Source organism: Rhagoletis zephyria, unplaced genomic scaffold (assembly GCF_001687245.7).
Source record: "Rhagoletis zephyria isolate East Lansing unplaced genomic scaffold, Rhagoletis_zephyria_1.1 Rzeph_scaffold_06222, whole genome shotgun sequence".
Taxonomy (NCBI): domain Eukaryota; kingdom Metazoa; phylum Arthropoda; class Insecta; order Diptera; family Tephritidae; genus Rhagoletis; species Rhagoletis zephyria.
In genome coordinates, this window is record NW_016163305.1 from 4,080 (window position 1) to 27,668 (window position 23,589).

Sequence of the window (23,589 nt, forward strand, 5' to 3'; positions counted from 1 at the left end):
AAAAAAATTTGCAAATCCTAAATATTAACATTCATGCATACATACATACATACATGACCTATAACTGTAATTATTGTTTCCTAACAAATGTATTTTGCGTAAAGTGTCACGCACGTCACAAATGATAAAGAATTGAAATACAGAAAATACAGAATGCGTCTCTTAGCAAGTCCACGTACATTAAGTACTTAAGTATGCCTACAAAATTTGGCTAAGCATAGAGTCAAGCGAGACGCGAGGACGGACGGACGGACAGTTGTAGTGTGCGGTGGTCGTGGTTTACGCATCCAACGCACAAGCCGCCATTTTCTATATTTAATTAATTTAGTTACCTTTTGTAAATAGTACGCTTTTAAAATAAAATTAATTTTTACGGTTGAAAATTAAAAACAGAAAAAAAACACTTGTTTTTTTTCACCCAACAAATTGTGTTTCGTGGCTTCCAACGATTTTGGGGCTTTTATTTAATTTTAGATTTGAAATTTTTTAAATAACTACCATCTAAATAAAAGCATTTTTTTTATAAATTTAAAAGACTAGACGTCTTAGATGCAAATATAATTCCATTAAAGTTTTTGCTTGATATTTTTTTTTTTGATTATATTCCAGATAATATTTTCTATTCATTAAATAAATTAGAAACTCTGTCTTAGTGTTTGAAACAAGTAAATTCGGTTACAAATAATTAAGATAAGTCGGTCCGGTTGAACTGAATAATGAGTACATAGTAAGAAATATTATACAAAATAACAATAATAAATAAATAAAAAACGTCAGTCGACGTAAAAGAAGATGTATCAAATTAAGAAAAGGTCTTTGATTTGTATTGTTGAAGAGTGTGGTAAGTATGTAAATAAGATGTAACGATTTTCCGTCATCTCTTGTCAAATTTGGTTTGACGACAAACCGGTTTCGGAATTACCAAAAACACAACGCATCTTTGTTTAAAATGGTTTTCAACCAGGTAAGTGAAAACGACGGCAGGCCACGAAGTGTGCCATACAACGAATTATGTGAGTGCGATACGGAAGTATTTACAGGAACTTATTAGAGTGTAGCAAGCGATTTCAAAATTTTTACTGCAATAAGTCAGAGAAGAAAGATACAAATGCATATGCAACTTTTTGAGGGAGGAATGAATCTTGGGTCACATGATCATCAGTGAGCGTCTGATGCAAAAGCTGATCAATGTTGGCATATATGTAAGTATATTTCCAAAACACCTGTAAACTACTTGAACCACTAAAAATTTCTAAAAATCACTGTCATCGCGGGCTAAGGTTCAATTGGGTTCAAAAACACTCCTCAATCAATCGATTCATTCCAGGTTTGATCCAAATGATTAAATGATTTCAGGGCAAATTAATAAGAGTGGTGAGTCAGATGTCCGGCAGTCGTCCTTAGACCAGCTTTGCAAGCAAAAATTTTCGAGGGGTTCGCAATATTAGGGAACGTAATAGACGAATACTACTCTCTCAAAAATGAAAATTTTCCCTTTGTCAGAAAACTCAAAATAGCGTTGTTGAGCTTATGCTAATCACATCGTGAAGCTGATGTTTTGCAAAAATATTACAACAAAATTTTATAATATCAAAAATGAAAATCTTTGAGTTAATACACTTTTGAAGAATGTGAGCGAAGTGTATTCAACCTAAACGTATGTTTTAGTTTGTAAGCAAAAAGCTCATGAGAAGAGAGCTTATATAAGGGATGGCAGGGTTGCCACGAGGAAAAGTAAATTTGCTAGATTGGAAATAAAAGAAAAACAGAAGAGAAATGGGATGTTTGGCTTCTTTATTCCTATGTTCTTTGCAGTTTTGGACTCTGTGACACTGGGCTGTGCTCTAAAGGTAAGTATAAAAGTATGTATACATTTCATTTACACCAAAGTCGGATAGAAATCGGTTTAATAGAAAATTTCGTACTGAAATACATTTTTTTTATGAAGCACATAATACTTATAAGGCATAATTTAAAAATTTTGTGCTTAAATTTAAAGTTTGATTTTATGGCGTGAGAAGCAAAAGGTTAAGTCGCTAGATCCACTAAATTGGCAAAACGTCAAGCTATATTTAGTTCTTCGAAAGTGTAGTAACTGAAAACTTGATGAATTTTCCCGCAACTTGAGTAACATAATCCGAATAATAATGTTAAAAAAATCGGCGCAGAAATAGGAGTAGATGTACTCCGATCGGAGCATAATTCGGACGCTGTCACTATACCTGCCAGTGATGCCGATTCGTTCGCTGCATATTGTCATTAATAATAACTTGTCAACGGATACGCTACACTTCAACCAACACCCATTTATATATGTATTTATATACATAAATATCTATGAAAAAGTGCCTCTAATGAAGAGTTGCATTTACCCTCAACCGGTGTGTCACAAATGCTGATGATAAATTCCGTGTGGTTGATGGCTCGTTGTGGGTACAGAGTGGAGCGCGTAAAACGCACTGAGTGCGTTCGTCATAACACGACTTCCATTGAGCTGCTGGCAGCCATGACCATGGACAGTAAAAATAAGTAAATATCAAAGAGATGGAAATTTTTTGCATATTCAACTTGCGCTGAGCTTTATTCCAACTGCAAGTGAAGCTTTTCTACTTTGCGAATAATTAAAGTTGCCGCATACTGGATTGGAAGTGACGCACGTGCGCCGTGTGACATTGGAGAGTGGAAAAGGCAGGGCCGCTCCCCGAACGAGGGTGAGTAAAGAGTAATGCACTCAGTGTTTCCTAGAGAATTTGAGGCAGTTAATTATCAAGAGAGATAACCAAATTCCAGTAAAACATTTTTCCTTTTTTTTTCGTACTCACTTAGAATGAGAGTGGAAAGGTTTTAGGCAGGAGTGAACGGCAAGTAGAGCGAAGGGAGAAAGCTCGATTCAAGCAAAAAGGAAATTGAAATAAAGGAACAGTAGTTGTTGGATAGGTCATCGATAATGTAATGTAATGTTGTATGTGTGGGAGGTCTGGTGTGCTTTACAGGACATGGTGTCTCTCTTTATTTGTGGACACAAACAAGCAATATGTACATACCAATACCAATATAAAATTCAATAACAACCAAACAGCAGCCACCTAAGGACCATAAAATGGATAATAAGGATATTGTTTTGGATGTTTACGTATGTACATATGTATGTATGTGTTTTTGCAGTTTTGTGCCACTTTTTTTTTATTTTCTATTTGATAAAATCCTTTTACAACTTTTCTACATTTTCTGAATTATAACTGTCATTCCCATGACGAGGCGATGAATTTTTGTTTGTGATAGGAGGAGATACTTTATTTTGTCGCCGGTTTACCTCCATACATAACTTGGAAAAAGGAGCGCGATTTTTAAAAAATGTATTTTGGGACCACATAAAAAAATCTTACTGTATTCTCCCGCATCCGAGACAAGAAGTACTCTTTTCTAAATCTGGTTTGTTATCAAACAGCTCGGAGGGGACCTTGCATATTCTGACGGACCAGGTCCTGTTGCTCAACGTCATTTCATAGCAACGTATTTTAACCGAAATTTACGGCCTTAACAAACCAAAATTTACTCTGGCAAATCACATGCGGCTACGGCGATAGTACGACCAATGATAATTTATTGAGCCAACATCTCGTCTGATAGAACCACACATCTTGGAGCCATTAAGACGCTTACCAAGGTACAAACGCTGGCTTACGTACGCATCACTAGTGTGCTGAGAACTTGTCCAACAGCATCTTCTTCTACTAGATCTTAACCCTGATTCATATTCATGTCCATACGCCGGCGAAGAGCGTTATCCTTAGAATGACTGGAACCAACAAAGAGCGGGCAGCAGGAGTTCTGAGTCGTAAAAAATCGATATTATAATGAAGCAGTACCCTGAAATTACAATATCATGCATCCAAAGTTCAATTCTGCAAAAAATTCAAAGGTGAACCAAGTTATACAAAAAATTGGCTAGGTATATCCGAAACATATTGGATAAACCAACATATGATATCTTGATACAATAATGATTCATTGACTGACGAGGGTACCGGGATATGTGTATTTGGGCCGAGGTTGAGATACTCGGCACCTGTGGAAAAATAAAGGTTAATTTTACAGGCTCTATAGAAAAGTGTGCTGAATTCAATATCAAGCAAAGCAAGCGAAATTACAACTAACAGGTATCCTGATATACAACGAGGCGTCTATTAAGGGCCTCATAACTTATCAGATAACATCAAAACTGATGATGGAGTGCAGTAGTTAATAAACTGAACACATTTGATCTGAACAATCGAATTTGAGGTCTCTAAATTGCGGGACAGTATTGAAGGAAATGCCATTTCCAAAAGACTGGAAACGAAAGGAGCGTCCTTTAAAGGAAAGGAATCATTCCAAAGCGGTTATAAGAACATAAAGCATAAAAGGGGTTAATGAATGAATGAAGAAAAAGTTAAACATTTTCATGGGAGTTCATATAGGACTTTGCAGGCTGAACTTTCACCTGAATAAACTGGGAATTTACTCGCATTCGCGATGCGGTTTTTTCGGGATAGGATGAAGTGGGCACAATAGATCTTTAGGTCTCAGAGTTCTATCCCCACAATAATACAAATTTTTATGTACCAAATTCAGAAATTTTTCATTGTATAAGCAACTACTTTTCATGCTGTGGAAAGATGGACTAAGAGCTGCGCTTGTCGATCCTCAATTCACGAGTATTGTATTGTATTGTAGCTGAGTACGCAATGATGCTTGCCATAATTTGTTAATTTCCAGAGGTCTGGGTTCATTGGAGGCAGCATGGAAATTAGTTTTTTTCGTTTATCTTAATTATAAAGAAGCATGCGTGAAGTGGAAAACGCTTTATTTTAATATGGACGTATTTGAATTAAATATTTCCATACTAAATACTAAGATTTGTATACTAAAATTTATTATGAGTTGGGTTGGTGCTCTTTCGTATTCAAAAAATTTTCTTCTCTTAGTGCAAATGGGTTTCCGCCCTTAAGAACTTTGATTATAAGCATGTTTAGAAGAGAAATTGTCAAATTTCCATTTTTGGTCTGCGTAAATTTAATTTTAAAGTCACAATGCATTTCAGGCATGCACATTCACTCCTACGTACATATGCATGTGTGTATATATAAGTTTGAGTGCCTTTGAATGAATGCAAATCCCTATTCTAGATGACTTAATCTCTGCCGAATGGATTGAGAATGCATGCGTGTGAGTATGGCTGTAGTAAATTTACGTCATTAACACCATCAGGTGTCGTCAAGTGCTTGTACAAGTACTTCAAATGTCGCCAGCAAACACCAATCATTCAATGGTCATTGTACCCGTAACGGTAGTTAATTGCCAGTAAGGAGGACGTTCGAAGTCAGAATGACACTTTATACTGATGACACATCAAAGTCGAGGCTTTTAACTTCTCAAATGCAAATTTTTTTTGGGGCCGGGAGGGGGAAGGGAGAAAGGAAAATGCGACATTGGGAGTCAATGTTTCCCACTGCTACGTAACATAAAAAAAACTACATACAAGAAATGAAGCTATGGCAACGGGTCTATACATACATACATATACCCAAAGGAAAATGCATAACCAGCAAAGACCGTATCTGCTGTAAATAAAAACAAAAGCACAGAGAAATATGTATAAGAAAGCACTGGGAAGCACAAAACGAATGACAACGATGCTGAAATTTTTTCGAAAATACCTGAACTGAATGCGTGGGGCACATTTCAAAGATTGCTTGCTATTTCTATGCATGTATAGGAATGCTTAGTGGTTGCAGCGTGTTGGATAAAGTTTTAAGGAAATCTGTTTACGTGCGTCCATAAAATGCTTACAGCTTGGGCAATATAACACATATAAAGGAGTTTGGCATGGAAAGCTACGATGTTTATTTCTTTTTTTCTTTTTTCAGGTTGAATTTGTGACCTCTGAAAAGGCTATTGTTGGCCATTTTTTGAATTGTCATCTTGCTTGTAATATGCTTTAAATGATTGACAAATCAATTGAACGCAGCTCATAGCAACACGCTGCACTAGAGACTATCTTTTACAATGCGTGTTGTGTGATACAATCGCCTTTGTTGCCCTATGGCCGCTGCTGCACTCCATTTTCCAGAATCCAGTGACAGCATTCATTGGATTGCTGTATCAATTTGGCTAGTTCAAAGGTCCTGGTATGTAACAATACGTATGTACATATGCATGTAGTACTCACATACTCTGTTAAGCTGCCCCCTTCGCATTCCAATGTCATTTCTCCCTTTCTCCCTTCAGCACGCACTGCAACACCAACGCAAATGTTTATCACCCACTTGTGGTTGCACAGAAAATATTTTTCTCACTCCGCCTTTGTTGACCACCTTTACCGGTGCATTTGTCTTTGTGTTTTCTTGCCCGCCCCTCTCATCGGCTAGCCATGCATTCAAAGTGACAGATTTGAGGATTTATAACTGCCATTAAGCGCAGCAGGAGCCACTTCACTTCGCTACATGCGACATTCTTCCATTCCATTAAACTTCACCGCATTCACATTTTCATTGCATGAAGTGGGGGGAGTAGAGTGGAGATGCTCAAAATTATGCAAAGCGTAGAGTGTAGGAAATTAAAATAAAGAGAGGAGGAATATAGCTAACTATAATAAATTTGCTACATTAAGAGAGTTTGCTTGAGTCCAAATCCAAATACTTCGCCTACTTCATATTTTGGTGTCATAAACATCAAATGAAAAACTAAATCAATTAATCATTTACGGCTGGTATGCATCTGGAAATTACAGTGTTTGCATGAAAGTTACTTTTCGCATATTTTCTGCAGATTAAAGTTTCAAATTATAGTTAAGACTTGTTGACATTGGTTTTGGAACAAGCTAAACTGCTATGGAATTAATGGATACTCAGAGTGCTAGTGATTGTCGAGATTCGACCATTTTTTCTAGTTTTATAAGACCCTTGTAGAGGTTTTATAACTTAGCACGCCGTTTAACTTATAAGGTGTAAAATAACTCACCGGAAAATCTCCTGATTTGGAACTAAAACATGCCTAAATATTTTTATATCTTTGAATGTCTGTGGTAAGACTTGGAATTGACCGGATACATTCCAGTTTGTGGATAAATTTCAATAATTTGACACATATCGATTGCTAAATCCATTTCATAACCACTAAAATCCGTTAACTCAAGGAAATTCGATAACTCGCTTAATTTTGTCAACTTTGCGTTTCGAGTGCTTCATATTGTTCGAAAAAAATATATATCTCAACATAAATCGATAACTCGACAAACTTTGGATTCCTCTAAAAATTTCTATAACTCGGCTAATTTTGACAGCTCCATAATTTTTGAAAGCTATCGACATATTACGATAACTCGTTACACTCTGATAAAACGATAAAATTCGATAAGAAGTGATAACTCGATAAACTTAAATAACCTTGAAATTTCGATAAATCGATATATTTATTCTGAAAATTCCAAAAACCTTGATTCCACAAATCCGCAAATTTCAGCAAATCAATATTTGTATATCGACAACTCCATAAGCTGAAAGAACTCGATGACATCTCTAAAGAGAGTGCCTAATTCAGTATGCCCAAGACATTTTTAAAGGGCCTTGGTAGTCGAATTCCTTTCGAAGGGTTTGCCAAATGAAGTTTTGAAGTAAGTTAATCAAATAATGCGTTGCGAAGTTTCCTCGTCCCCAAGACAGAGACGGAATTCCGACTCTCTGATAACACCTAATCGTTGCATATGAAAGCGTAGTTGGTTGTGACCCTTTAGATACACCGACATTAGCCTCATGTAATTAAAAGAGAATAGCTTATTTTATTATGTGTTATTCCTCGATACGCCACCTCTTAAAATTATCGTATAGAGGGGAGATTCATGGAAATTTAATTACTAAAATAAAAACTAAATTCTGAGTCAGATTGCGGTCGAATTCGAAATATACCTAGATACATATGCACAATGTACATAAATGAGAGTATGCTTCTCGGTAAGTTTGCTACGCATCTACCAGCTTATCAACCTTATTACAATTACTATAAATGTCTCTTTTTATATAAATTTAGTTCGACAAACAACAAAATGTTTAGTTAGTGACTACACATGTCATAATTCATGGAATACAAGTGCGCACCATATAGGTGTACATATGTATACACACGCGTAAATATCTATGTATGTACTTGCCTTTGGCCGGATTGTCGCTACGCGAAAGCTAATATGCGTCATTGTACTTTACTTTTGCTTTCTTGATAAAATAGTTGTTTTTTGTTTTACTTAGAAACTTTCTGATTTAAGTAGTATTTAGTAAATATATGTATGTACATATGTATTTAATCGTAGCGTATGCCATTAATGCCGCTTTGCTCAACAAGACTCCGTGGCGCAACGGTAGCGCGTCTGACTCCAGATCAGAAGGTTGCGTGTTCAAATCACGTCGGGGTCAGTGCAAATAATTTATAAGAAACTAATTTTTTGCTGTTACCGAAATTTATTTTTATGAACATAGATAATTATAAATACACAAAAGACTTGCTGCATATTTACTTTATAATCTTCAGTAATAAAAACTTTCAGAAACGAGATAATCAAATACATACATATATATAAATATGCACATACACATTAGGATGCATCACTATCTATACAAAAAACAAAACTCGGTACTGTTTTTTCATTGGTGACTTCCGTCAAAATATTTACGAAAAATATTACGATTAACATGAGCAGAACCGATTTGAAATACATAGCTCAAAAAAACGATTTTTTATAAAAAAAAAAATTTCGTTTGTATTTTTATTTTCAAAAACTCACCTCAGATGATAGAAGAGTTACAGCTAGGAAGGTATTTTTTCATCGATCAAATATTTTGACAGAAGTCTTAAAAATTATAATAACAAGAATTTTTTTTTGGTGAGTCACCTTAATGTATACATTTATATGTATGTACATACATATGTATGTTATAATTATGTGCCAATGTACATGTTTACGGTACGTTTATTCGCATGCACATTTTATAACGTTCCGTACGAACATAAAAAAATACTGTCATAACTCATAAAACGTAATTTTTGAGCAAAAGATGCACAGCTACTCACAATTTGAAAACTTTAAATGCGTCTCCGGAAAATACAGTTTTTTAAGTTATGCCAGTCTTCTAGTAAGTGAGCGATATGTACATATGTACATGTGTAGCTGATAAAGACAAACATACCACTGTCCAACATAATAAATTTTTTTCAAAAATAAGTTTATCGGCGGTTGAAAGTTTATATCTCAGTTTTATTGTAGATCAAACATATCCCCTTTTTGGTAATTCTTCTGGTAAATCGGCAGATTAACCCATGTGCTTCTAAATTTTAGGTATAGGATGTATTCAGCAATTCTATGTAAAATCTGACAAGGAATATTTTTGTAAGAACTTTTAACCCTCTAACTTCTTAATAGATGGGCCCTTTTTGCCTATTTTGTGCATCCAGCGTATATGTAAGTACATAGGTTAAGTACGAACTGGCATCTGAGAAACCTCGAGCTTGGCTCAGAAAAACCAATTATTTTGATTACTTTCAGTTTCCTAAAATTTCAAGGATCTTAATTGAATAAAATAATTAAAATTTCTCTGCCTTAACATTATTGCTTTCATTATGCTCAAATTTCACCTTGCCTATCATTCCATCCGTTTGCCGCCGGGCTTCTCTTTGTCGACGTGAAGCGGATGTGGAAATGGCGTGAAATTTATTGCTTTCGCCTTTTCACTGAAGCGTATCAAGGTGTTTCCGCGCGATGCTGTCACACTGCATATTTTCGGACAAGATGCTTTTAGTTGCTGATACCGTTGTTGTTGATGATAATGACGGCACCGTTATCTCTGCGCCACAAGAGACAACCGGAAATTCAGCTGAGTGTTTGGCAATAAATTGCGTCCCATTTGGGCAGTGGAACGCCAAGAAGTGGCCAATTGTGAAGTGTCAATACAGGTTGCATCGGATTTCACATGAATTGCTACGTTGCTACGGAACTTGACTTGAGCTCATGAAATGGCGTATATGAAGTGTATGGCAGACGAAATGCAGTCTGTGCTCCGAGGCGCCGCACCGTCTCAAGATTTGGGCGAAATTTTCAATTTCTTACACTTTTTCAATCTTCAGACATCAGTCTTGGCACCATTCGCTTTCTCATTGCCTTGGTTCGGTTGTTGTGCTGTTTTTCCTTGGGTCGTTGCCATTTCCGTGCCAGCCCAGTCCAGAAGGCGATGTGTTAAGTGTAAATGCGTTGAGCGTTTTACAGCTCATAAAAATCTATTAAATTATTCAAATGCACATCAGACATTGAAGCTTAGTGAGTGAGTGGAGAAGCAACGAGACAAGCGAAATTTCGTAGAAGTATATATGTAGCTGGTGACATGAAAATGTTAGATGTGAAAGAAACGTTTAAGGAGAAACAAGCTGTCATTCCATGGTGCAATATTACAGCATTCGCGAAGAGCATTGAAGGAAGTGTAGAAGTGAAAGACACGCGCTCCAATCTGTGAAATGGGCTAGTGCTTACAGGCGCATACACATTTTGAAGAAGCGGCTTGTATGTATATTTTTGTGTCAGGAGATTTTTATACGTACATACATTTGTATGTACATAAACATGTTTGTACATGTGCAGTATAAATTTGCTATGCTATGTACATTATTCAGTCAAAGCTGGAAGGCAACCGTCTGAAACTAAGTTGTCCAAGCACTTGGCCCAACGCCGTTGAGTTTCGCAGCTGCAATTTGTCCTAGAGCTACTTTAAAGCACGCACAATTGCAGTATATTGCCCATTGCGAATTTCGAGGAGGTTAATGGGTTAAGAGCTGACAAGTTGTATGCACTTTCTTTATGACTTTAAGGCTCTGGCCTGCAAACGTTTTAGTTTGAATATAAAGAATGCCGGGTAGATAAGTGTTAATATAAGTTGGTGACAGTACTCGCTAGCAGCTCTTTCATATGCTCATTTTAATTCAAACGTTTTGAGAAATTGCCTTAATTTCCCCATACAAATTTTTATTTTTTTCAATTTCTTACTTTATCCCCTAGACTCCAATTTTCTTGGCCGAATGTAAGAAATCTTTAGTTTGAACATAAGAAATATTTTTGAGGCGTTTGAGGGGGGTTACCACCTGTTTAAAAATTAAACTCGAATTATATAAAACGATAAATCAATTTATGCGGTATGGGTATCAGTTGAAATGGTTCTAAAAAGGCTAAATATCTAAACTACAGGTAGTAGGGTTGCCACCTGTTTAAACAATAAAACACAATTTAAATCAAGGGAATGAGTCGTCAGACGAAATCGATTTAAGAAGGGTGTAGTTTGAAAATAATTTGAAAAGGAGTTGCCACTTATTTGAAAATTATGCGCAAGTTATATAAATGTTAAGAAATCTTCAGTTTGAATATATTATACTTAGAAGCAGGGAGCCGGACTTTTTAAAATTTTATAATAAAAGTCGTTTTATTTGGCATAAAATAATCGGTCAATCCGGAATTTTATTTTTTTATTCTAGTAATAACATTTAAACTTGGCCAAATATTTTTTAAGGCCGAAATTAAAGTGCCTTGCTAATAATAAACAAATCGCTTACAGGGCTGCTAACTTTACTTAGCTATGAAGTGCCATATTGAGGATGAAAAAGTGCCAAAATGTGCCAAACAGAAAAAAGGTGCTGTTCTTTTTAATTCTTTCCATTTAGCACTAATATTAGAAACACATTCCTAAAACAAAAGTTCAATGCCAATCCAAGATAAATCAGTTGTATACAATATAGAAATTAGAAAATTTTGAGTGAGAAAAAGAAGTACACCCAGAGGAAAATAGGTTTGAGCCAAGTTGGCAGCCCTGACCACTTATCCAAATTAAGCAAATTTGATATCAAATGAAAGAGGAATAAATCAGCTTTCAAACTAAAATATCGGGATTAAAAATAAAAGCACGGATTTTTCAGTTATTATTGGACTTTTTCCTAAAGAGTTTGAAAAATAAAAAAAAAACCTGGATTCTTATCTATGGGGTCCTGGGATCAAAGGAACATTGGTAACTTTCTTCTACGACAATATTTTGCCCCTGACTTTTATAACAACGAAAAAAAATTGTTATGTTCATTTCATTTGTCGGTACTTTCCTAGACACATATTTTCGCCGCACACTTTAGTAGGATAAATTATTGGAAAAACGACAAAACATGGAATCGGAAACGGATGAAACTTCGGGTTTTACACGATATTCTTGCCACTTTCGGATACGTTTCCGCATATTTTGTTGACTGGGTTGTTTCTCTATGAGTGAGCAAAGCAAAAAATTGTGTATACGTTCTAGCGAATTTAAACATTCAGGGAGTGAAGGAAGAAACTTAAAAATGCTCAAACTCACTATTTGAAAATATCTAATTAAAGTTTAACAAATACAAAATGGCTCATAGAGGAGAGTACAAGCGCTGTCAATAGAGCGTTGAAATGGCGTTGCTATGGGTGATGCTGGGACCTGACCTGGCAAAATCAACGGCGACAACTTCAATGAAGTTCATAAACAATCAAAGCATAGAACAATGACGGTGCGCGACAACAACAAAAATAAACAACAGTCGACATTGTGTGCCGTTGTTAAGGGATGTATGTGTCTGAAAACGACAACTGGAAATAAATGGGAATGGGAAATGAATTACGTCATTAAACAAGCGTAAATAACTGCGAGCATGGTGTTGAACATTAAATGGGTATGGGAAGATGGACAATGGTGTGGGCTTGCTTGCCGCCAGCTACGTGCCAGTAACATTAAAAACTGTACATACACATATTTGGGCTCTACATATTTACATATGTATCTAAATATTTATGTAGTTTTAAATTATTTTGTGTTGCGCTTTTCATAGTCGAATTTCTTTGCCATTTAGTAGGCGAGTTATTGTTATTGCAGGTTTTTGGTGACACGTTTGTAAGCGAAACATGTTCACATTGATGAGCTGTCGGACAACCCTGATTGAGTATGTTACAAATGTAAATTCGTATAGCATCGGGAATTGACAAAAACGCAATCAAGCGCACCAACTTTTCCTGTAGCAAATTGCAAAAATGTCAATGTTGATCTGATGCGAGACTGAGCGGAGGAAAGTAGAGAAAAAAAAAAACGCTGCGTGTTACTTTTAAATTAGAATGATGATTCCTATTGAAATGAATTCAGCTGCATTGATTCCATTTACGCGTGCAGCGATGGCAATGGCGCGCTGATGCTTAGAGGATGAGATTGAAGGCGCGCTGGCGTTAGCTATGCGCTAAGCGTAGGGGTCGGCAATTGAAATATGTAGTTACTCTACGAGTGAAAGGACTACATACTACTAATATGGCGCGTGAAGCACCGACGAGTGTACAGGCTAAATCATAAAACCAATATGACGCCCGTAGGCCCGCCCCCCCTTTTATGGAGTGTCTTATTGGCTGGTGCGTTCAATTCGCATCCCAGTCGCCATTTGCTGTCGTTAGTGTTGCTGATGGCGTTGTTGATGGCCTGCCAGTCAACAATTGCCAACGAGCTGACAGTTAGTTTGCACGACCTATTGAACATCCGTATGTGGCGTTGTATGCATGTATGTATGTACGTGTGCATGTGGCGTAATTTGGACGCGTGACATTTGCCACATTTGCATTGATTTTCAATTTGATTTCATTTTGGTGGCATTTATTTTTTTTTCCTATTTTCTTTGCTTTTAGTGAAGCGCATCCAATTGAATTTCTGCCTTTTTGGCCATTTTCAACTAAAGCTTACCACCACCAGTGTTTGAATTGGCTGAATTGGTGGACGTAGTAGTGGTGGTGGCGCCACTGGCAGTCATAGTTGAATTGTTGGATTATGTGGCACTTTGATCATCGGATATGTGGCAGCTTGGAAAATGTTGACTGTCGATTTGGTGGCTGTGATTTCGAGCGCAAATCAAGCGCGGCACGTCGCTCTGACTTTTGCTGATCATCCGCAAGTCGGAAGAAATAAAATGAAATGAAGTGGAGTACCGATGGGATATACATACATACATACATATGTACATACAACTCAAACAAGAATAATAAAAAGATGTAGCGGAAATGGCGATAAAATCGAAAAACATAAAAAATCCAAAAATTACCGTAACGTTGTTCGCGCTGCCAGTGCTAGAAAATATCAGATTTGCATTTTGCAACAGTGGCCACGAACGGCGACAGATGGCGGGCTACAGCATTGCCCAACGCGCAGCCAAATGCAAACATCAAAGGAGTGAATGGTTCGAATTTTACTAGCTGGCATGGCAGCTGTGCTGTGAGCAGTGCTGCAACAGCAGGTCTCCTCATACCGAATTGCTATTAGTATTTACATTTGCCATTTGTTGGCAGGATGTGCTCGAGTGCTGTAGACGTTCATATGTACATCTAACGGTATTTTATTTTTTTTTGTAGACTCAGTCAAATACGAATAGAATTGGAAAGAGTTGCGCTTGCAATGATGTAAGCTGCAGTTGCCCAGCAGCTCAAATGCCAAAAAAACTGTGACACTGACAAGAGTTTCAACAAATCTGCTTATGGCTCTGTGTAAGGGTTGGTGACAGTAAAATTCGTTGTTTTGCTTCCTTCAAATATGCATCTACCGCGCATTGCAAAGTCAAACTAGTTAGTTAACATGGTAGAACAACTGGTAGAAACCTACTAGTTCATTAACTGGTATGCGCTGATATGGAGGCCTACCAGATCGACAANTATTATAAAAGTCTTTTCATAATAATTATGAGTGCGAAATAATTGTTTAAGTCTTAAAGGACGGGGCTTGTTCAGGTCCGGTTCGGGATTAGTTCGGGACCATTTCGGGATTAGTTCGGGCCTAGTTGGGGATCAGTTCCGAAACAGTTTGGAACTAGTTGTGGATTAGTTTGGGACCAGTTGGTGACTAGATTAGAACTATATTATGTATATAGTCGCGAACTGGTCCCCAAATAGCTCCGAGCTGGTCTGGAACTAATCCTAAAATGGTCCTGAACAAGCCCCGTCTTTTAAGACTTAAACAATTTTTTCGCACTTATAATTACTATGAAACGACTTTTATAATATAAGTCTGTATAAAGTTTGAAAGTTTTATTTATATTTTTTTCAAAGCATGAGCAATATTTAAAAAAAAATATCAAACAAATTTTAGCCTGAAAAACATCGTAAATATTAAAAATGAAACACCATTCATCCACTTTCGGCCGCCACTGTATGTATGTAGGTACATTGATATGTACAAATAAAAGTGCTTATAAGCTGATTCGCTTTAAAATTCGGAACTAAGATAGAAGCGTCTACATATTTGTTTGTGTATTTAAGCAAACATTATTGTTATCTAAGAGCTTTCCTTGCTTTTGACAATTGACGTTTGAACTTTTTGATATCGAAGGATAACAAAGTTTCACTCGCAAATTTACTTCAACCTTTCCAGAAAGCTATACATCGACGTCTGTTTCTGCCTCACTTATCCACAGTTGAAACTACATAAGATATCAATCAAATATGTGTATTGTTGTTGTTGCTGAATGCAAAGTGCATTTACAGTGGGCGACAAGTTTTTAATATGTAGATTTATTTTGGAACGAATTTCCGGTATCCCTTGTCAATCTGGGTTTTGCAGACAAACCGGTTTCGGCGTTGTGCCATCTTCAGTGTCATTTTTCGTTCTGTCGGAAAAATCAACCAACACCAACATACTTTTAATAAGTCTTTGCCGGCGACATGCATTTGGGCAATGGCAGCGCCTCTTACATACAAACATACATACATACATATATATATATATATACATATATGTTTGTGCACACTCATCTGACCTGGTTACGGTTAATTTCAAAGATGCAAACAAATATTTCGTCGCAAGCAAAAGTGCCACTTGCTTTACTGCACACATTCACACACTAGCGAATATGTACATTAGAGTGGTCAAATTTTTGTATGGGGGAAAAAATTTTATCCCTGAAAGCGGGACACCCCCTTAGTTGTTTCCTTTTGATATTTGTAACATCTATACCAACTTTCAGTTTTCTACTGCATCTAATACAGGGTGCTCAATGAACTTGAAAATGCGCTACTGGATTGCTTTGAAACTGGCAAAAATATTTGCGATTTTTATAGAAAGCGACTGTTGCCATAACAACTGAAGCTTGTGATATTTTTTTGGATAATCTAAATTTGAAATATTCTTAGGTTATTTAATTTTTTTTTGATTAATATATGTACGCAATAATTCTAGAGTAAAATATGAGCATCATGAGCATCCTCTAAATTTATACTTAGAAACGTACAGTTTGGTACCAGCACCTCATTCGCTAAGAGGAAAAATTTAGGAAGGTGCCCCTAACATAGAGTCGGAATTTTTTTTTTTACCAATCTAATGTACATAAATATATGGGTTAATCCATGTAAAGAGGAAAACGATATAAATTTTTAAATGCCTTAATTATACCTATTTCAGTAGAAGTCTCTTTCTAAATGACTACCTTTCATTGATCTGTTAAAAAATATTTAATAAAAAAACTGTGGTTTTTGTCCTTGGTAACTTTTACTGTATACATAATTGCTTTACACCATCAGTCACAATTTTAAATATTTATAAATAATTCTATGAAGATTATATCAGCCTAATTTTTAATGAAAACAAAAGCGTACAATATACATATATTTTAAAAAACAAAAAATCTGGCTTGAAAATAAAGTGTTTTGGCTAAAATTCGCTTTTTCAGCGCACAAAATTAAAATAGAGGAGTTTTCAGTGTAGCATTCATTTAAATAATGGTTACAAAGAGCCTAGAAATTGTTTGATATTTTTTTAAACACGTTTTGCACATTAGTTATTTATCTACATACATATGTTAAAAAAAATATCTTTCACTGTTTTATAAGTTTCGACGACATATGTAGTTATAATTCAAAACTGATTACACTCTGAATTCAAATTTTCCACCAGTCACAATGGAATGGCCCATATTTGAGTCCGAGTGTAAGCATTTAAATGGGTTTCTATACTCATATTTACTTACATGCATATAGTGGCGGTCAAAAATGGATGAACGGTCTTTCGTATTTAATATTTGCAATGTTTTTCAAGCGAAAATTTTTTTGAAATTCTTTTAATAAAAATATGGTTCATGCTTTAACAAAGAATACAATTTAAACTTTATAGAAAAATTCAACAAATTTTTTTATTTTGGCTTATAAAATTTTAGTAAAACAATTGCAAGTTTTGAGCGGCTAAAAAATCGCATTGAATTTTAATAATTATTTTTCGCTGACGGCTTTTTCTGTTTTTCATATAAATGGCGAAATTTTGGAAAACTGGCTTTGATTTTTATTTTAATTTTTTCGCAAACGGTCTTGTGCGTATTTTTCCTCAAGAAATTTATGTTTATATGAAAGAAAGTGCAAAACGCTGTCAACAAAAAAAAAAAATATTTGTGGAACGTTCCTAAATTCTGTACAAAGTTTGAAATTGTGATATTTTTATTAAAGAAATTTCCAAAAAATTTTAGCTTAAAAACATTGCAAATATTAAAAACGAAAAACTCATTCACTTATTTTTGACCGCCACTGTATATGCATTCGTTTGTGTGTCGGCCTGCACGTATGTGTGCGTGTGTGCGCTGTTTTATTGCTTGATCCGCCTGCGCATTTGACTGCCATTCAATTTGCATAGCAAATTAGTTTACTCTTCGTTGTGGATTGAAAGTTGTGTCCATGAGGCATGAAAAACTGGGCTACTGTGACATGCAAATAGCCGACACAATCTCAAATACGCTCGCTTGCACACACACACACACACACGTGCACAGTGGACACTGCAAACTACACACTACACACTACACCACAGATGCCTTATAAACACAACCAAGTAGTCAACAGACATTTGAATGCAAGCAATGGTCCCTTGTATCGCTCAGCTCCGGTATGTTGTTGCTGTCCCACTGCAGTTGTTACTTTTATAGCTAGCGCAGCGTTGTCGGTTTTGTATAAACGCAATTAGGAAATAAGTGTTTTGCGACGTATGTATGTATATATGTATGTGCGAAGGAGCCAGCATGGGCCCATGATGACCCAGCATTACAATTACAACTACATACATACTTGGTGGTGCGTTACATGCAACATGGCACTGACCAGCACTTTGCTTCCTTCCCTCAAACACGATAATCAGCATTAGCCGATGTGACAGCAAATTCACTGGCCAACACAAGAACAACAATAAGAGGCAACAACAAGCCGGCAACAATGGTTGGAGCGGCGCGAAAATGGGGGAAACTCTAAATGTACGTTTTAGTGGATGATTGTGTCCTTATGTACACCGCCGCAGCTGACACACCCTGTGGTCAACAATGCCACATAAAACAACGATACATAAATTCCTATTCTAGTGACATCATTAAATATTTAAACTCAATAGTAATGCGTATTTGCCTTCGCTCAAGTCTGGGCGCCTGCAGTTATGCAACACATTTACGTATATGAGGGCGCTGAATTTCTAGTGAATGTGGTTAGCGCGGCGGCGGAGAATTTATGTATGTGTGTATGCGCGTGTGGGCTTGTACTGCAGCAAGTCATCCAAGCTGCTGGTATTTTTAAATTGTGGCTATGACTAGAAATTCTCTGCGTGTCTACGTTTGCTTTCGCTTAAAACTTTTTGTTATACATTTTTGTTTTATAATGCTAACAATTCATTTCCCCTGGCTGCTTTGCTTGATCGCACTTGTGACCTGGATTCTGTTGTGTTTGTTTTTTGTGCTTAATAGCTCATTTAAAATGGACAAACTTTTCGAAAGGATCTAAGAGAACTAAAACTCTAACAACATCTATTTGCAAAAAATTTGTGTAGAGATTTGATTTTAATGACTTCGTATGTTGTTTGCATTTGAATAGGAAAGAGTAATATAACTATGGAATTGCGAGTACTTTTTTAAGGTACATATGTAATATGTACATACTTTTGGATGTTAGCTAATGACGCCAAAGCAATATAAAAAAAAAAAACTGTAGAAAGAGGCTTTTTCTAACCAGTGATGGCCCCTCGCCTGGAAATGTCAAACCTTTGAATATACTTCTGCATTGAAAAATATTCTCATAGAATCTTTCCAAGTGGGATATTTCAAAAAGAAAAAAAACGGACTTGGCCTTCCGATTTCAGTTCACTTCGAAATGCACACCAAATATTTATAGTATACCTATTAAGAAAATGAGTTCGACTATTTTCTCGGAGATGTCACAGCAGAATGCCACCACATTTAGTAGCACACACTCGCACAACTGTGCAACTTAATTTCCATTTAACGGAAGTGGTATCGCTCTAAGTATTTTCTACATTAAAATTGGACAGTGGCACATTTCCCCAACACATTTACGGCAAGAAAATAAGCAGCCATTTTGTCCCTTAGCCAACGATAATAAAATTAACAATTCAATGAATCGAATACGCATCGCAATGTAAGAAGGGACAGAAAGTGGATATAAATACAAAACAAAAAAAAAAACAGATGAAAGCGTTACGTTGGGCTTCCGTCGGTATCCTCAAAATATTACTGAATCCATCTAAGCACTGAAAATGATGCCATAAAAGCGCGCTTAATTGGACGAAAATTGGCACCGGCAAGTAAACATAGAAATAAACAGGGCCTAAGCACTGAAGTTTGAAAACTTCGCAGACTTGAGGACGCCATGAGGACGGTGATGAAGTTGGCAATGGCGGCAGCGGTGACGATGACGTTATACAAAAATAACGTCCTATTTCCTGCAGATAAATGCGTTATCAATGCATAGATGCACATTGTTAATGCGTTGAGCATTAATTTTTATGAGCACGCCAGACAGAACTTGCGTCTTAAGCCAAGCCCATTGTGCGCCATGCCATTGCCAAGGGGCGGTTGACAACACCGCACCAACTTACTTTGCTGAGGGGGAGGAAAAGACCGCATTGCCGGCTGTTTGCCAAGCATAAAATTACCGAAATGTGCTGCCGGAACTTCTGCACAAAGTGAAAAAGTGCGAATTTAAAGTGAAAAATTGCCAAATGGTCAGCGGCTTGGCTTAAGGGCCACTGGGCTGAGGAAAAAAAATGTAAAAGCTGCTGTGTGCAAAAAGGTGAAAAAATGGCAAATGACAGAGAAAAGTGAATAGTAGGTTTTGCCTAGGCAAACGGTTACGTTAATAAGGGACACAGACCCGAAAAAGGCGCCGCAAAAGGATTCATTTACGTATCCCTGTGCAGATGTGTGTGTGTGAAAGTGAGTGTGTCATTTTGTATTTTTGTTATGGATGCCAATGTTTTTTGCTATTGGTACGTTTACGTAATCTATAAACCTAACAGCGGGCTGTATTTCTTCAAGTTCTCGCATAATATTACAATAAAATTTAAATTTTCCCGCATTCTATTCACTTTGCGCTCGAATAAATGGCAGTTTGAATTATTTGCAGAGTAGATGATAGAGAAGGAAGAGCAGATAAAAGAAACTGAAGTAGATAAAAATATTTGTTCAAAGCGAACAAAAAAAGGCAAACTACAACACAAGGCAAAAGGCACGTGGGGAGAGCAAACGCTTAGAAATAGGAAGCTCAGTGCGGCCATAACTAAACGGAGACATAAAGGTAAGTACACAAAAAAAAAGGTAACTGGCATTTTTGGGATATTTCGCCAGTGAAAATCCTTGCTTTGATGTGAATATTTGCGGACCGTCGAAAAAGTGTAAAGCCGAAACGAAGAAAGGCGTCAACGTCAACGTTGGCGCTGGTCTTAAATTTGACCAAAAGTGAAAGCCAGCTTAAAAAAAATGAAAGGACTGACCAATTTTTAATTAAAACCACAAGGGAAATAGCGAGAAGCAGGTGGTGCGGCTCTACGGTCGGAGGCGGTTGGTAGACGGTTCGATGCACTAAGGACTAATGAAAGATTATTACGAAAGAGGAGCGAGTTAATTTCGTAAATTATAATAATCGGCGTGAAAATGAAGGTGTTGTAGGCCACAGGGATGTTGTTTGCTGCTAGCCACGGGCAATGCGTGAACAACTCATTCCGATGGTACATAAGCGGGGTATCGAATATTCTACAATGTTTATGTAATCCGTTGTGTGGTTATTTGTGTTCGCGTGTGTAGTACATGAAAAGCCGCAAACCATTTGTTGAATTATTGCAAAGTAGAAATTGAAATTTTGTAGCAAATTGAGTTTATGCTTCTGTTATCAGATACACTCAGAGAAAAAATTTTTCAATTCTCGTGTCTCGGCATATAAAGGATTGAACCTGGGTCCCATATGTGGTGTGGGCCACAGGAATTGCGGAAATAGCCGGGTAAGTACCTTGGTGTGGATCTGTCGTAAACTCAAAACGTTTTTTCCCCTCCAGTAAAATTTGAAGTTTGTGAAATAATGATTTTTTCTTTGATGTTGACGATATCTGTATGTATGTATGTATATTAGGATGGTCCCTAACTATATGAAGCAAATTTCTACATCAGATTTCCTGAGCCTCAACCCCTACCTCGATGCTACTATAGTCGAAGATATCACATGTAAATTTTGGTCCCGATTAGAGTCTGTTAAGGCGTGTCGCACAGGGGTCAAACTTCATATTACCCTATGCAAACATTTTAACCGACCCCAATCGGGACCAAAATTTATATTTGATGTCTTCGACTTTAGAAGTACCGATTTTGGGTATCAAATGAAATAAAAAATTAGTTCTAATTTTTTGAGTCTACAGAGGAATCTGAACTTTGCCCCCTGTGCGACACGCCTTAACGGTCTCCATTCGGGACCAAAATTTTTATGTGATATCTGTGATCATGGTGTTACCGATTGAGGGGGTGAGACTGAAAAAAGTCGTTCGTTTGATTTTTTTAAGAACCACCCTAATGTATATACGTATACATACTTCTAGGTACGTAAATGTAAATTTATTACAAATCCATTTTAATAAAATGAAATATAAGCAAATCCGCAGTAATTGTGCAACGACTCGTAAGAAGAGAAAACTAAGTATGTATGTATGTAAGTAAGCGAGCGAAATTCTGGTTAGCAAAGGCATGAAAACAAAAAACTACTTGAATTGTGAATGGAACAACTATAAAAACTGCAACAAGGATATGCATAAATTGCACAACAAACGAAGCGAAAGAAGTGAACAAAACATGAAGCAAAAAAAAAAAAAAACACAATAAACATTGGAAGGTTGAAGCAGTTACTGGTAACTTGCAACTGCTTCCCTTTCGCCAACAACAAAATGAAAATGAAAACAGTAGCAGCAGCCGCAAAAATAACTTTCCACAAATTCTAATACGGGCACTTTTGTTATTGTATGTACATTTGTATGTTCATTTTTATTACTGTAACAGCTTCAGTGGCTGCTGAGCTTTTGAACCGCTGAGTACGGTAGGTTGATTTCCTCGCCCATTGTTGCCAGTATGTAGCAGGTTCGGGGCGAATGCAATTCTATTTGGTTTAATTATTTTAGTTTTAGAAAAAGAAAGAAAAAACAACACACACACACATAGGTATGCAAAGCTGCAATTCAATCCTTTCTAAGGCGTTCGAGGGAATTTATTTAAGTTACATACATACATAGAAAAATTGCTTGAAATAACTCAGTCGAATGAGTTGAGCTGAAAAGCTTTTAAAACACACTTTAAACTTCCTAATTTTATTGCAAGCATATTGAGTGAAACACGTGTAAGTAATCGCATTATTATAAAAATTCTGGACGTAAAATGTTGGTAGAATATATTAAAAAGAGTATTAAATAATTCTTTGTAAAATAGGTATTTGTGTGCACTTGCGGTCAACTGATTAAGTTAAGTTACATTTTGAGCAGCTTTAGCTATATAAGTAGTCTATTTAATGGTTTTAATTTTTATATAAAAGTTTAGCATATTAAATAACCAGCACCACATAAATTCACATTTCAAACTCCGTACTAAATTTATAAAAAATCAACAAACTTCAAAATTTCTTAACTTTTTATTTAGTAGCTTAAAGTGCACATTTCGAAACACTAGAAAATTGCGCTGATTTTTAATATTTTTTTTTGCTGGCGGTGTGGTGCATTTTCATCTACAAAAAGTATGCTCCACAGTTTGGTTTATATGGAAGAAACTGTCTAGCACCGTCAGCAAAAAAAGAAATATTAAAAATCAATGTGATATCCTAGCGTCTAGAAATTTGTGCTTTTACCTACGGAAATTTAATGGGCTATAAAACTGCATATCTAAAGTTGTTGTAAAAATTCCAAATAAAAAGTTTAAAATTTTTGGTCACAACAATTAAAGTTTGTTGAATTTTAATTATTTTTTTTTTGTGTAATTGTTACAGTTTGTTGGATTTTTCTAATTTTTGTACGAAGTCTGAAATGTGGATTTATGTGATGCTGGTTATATGTATAATGTGCTAGGCTTTCATAAAAAAATACATACAAACATTATATAAACAAAAGAAAAATAATCAAAACCGGTCAAAATGTCACTTAACTTAATCAGCTGACCACCAGGGTATGTATGTATGTACATACACTACCTTACAAGCAAACGAAAAATGCC

The 23,589-nt window shown here is 36.2% G+C and overlaps 1 non-coding gene across 1 annotated transcript; it reads left to right on the top strand.

Annotated features, from left to right (window-relative positions):
* The first annotated feature begins 8,375 nt into the window (after nucleotides 1-8,375).
* Nucleotides 8,376-8,447, top strand: TRNAW-CCA (transfer RNA tryptophan (anticodon CCA)). Its single transcript has one exon. It is a non-coding gene; the product is annotated as a tRNA-Trp (tRNA).
* The last annotated feature ends 15,142 nt before the right edge of the window (nucleotides 8,448-23,589 follow it).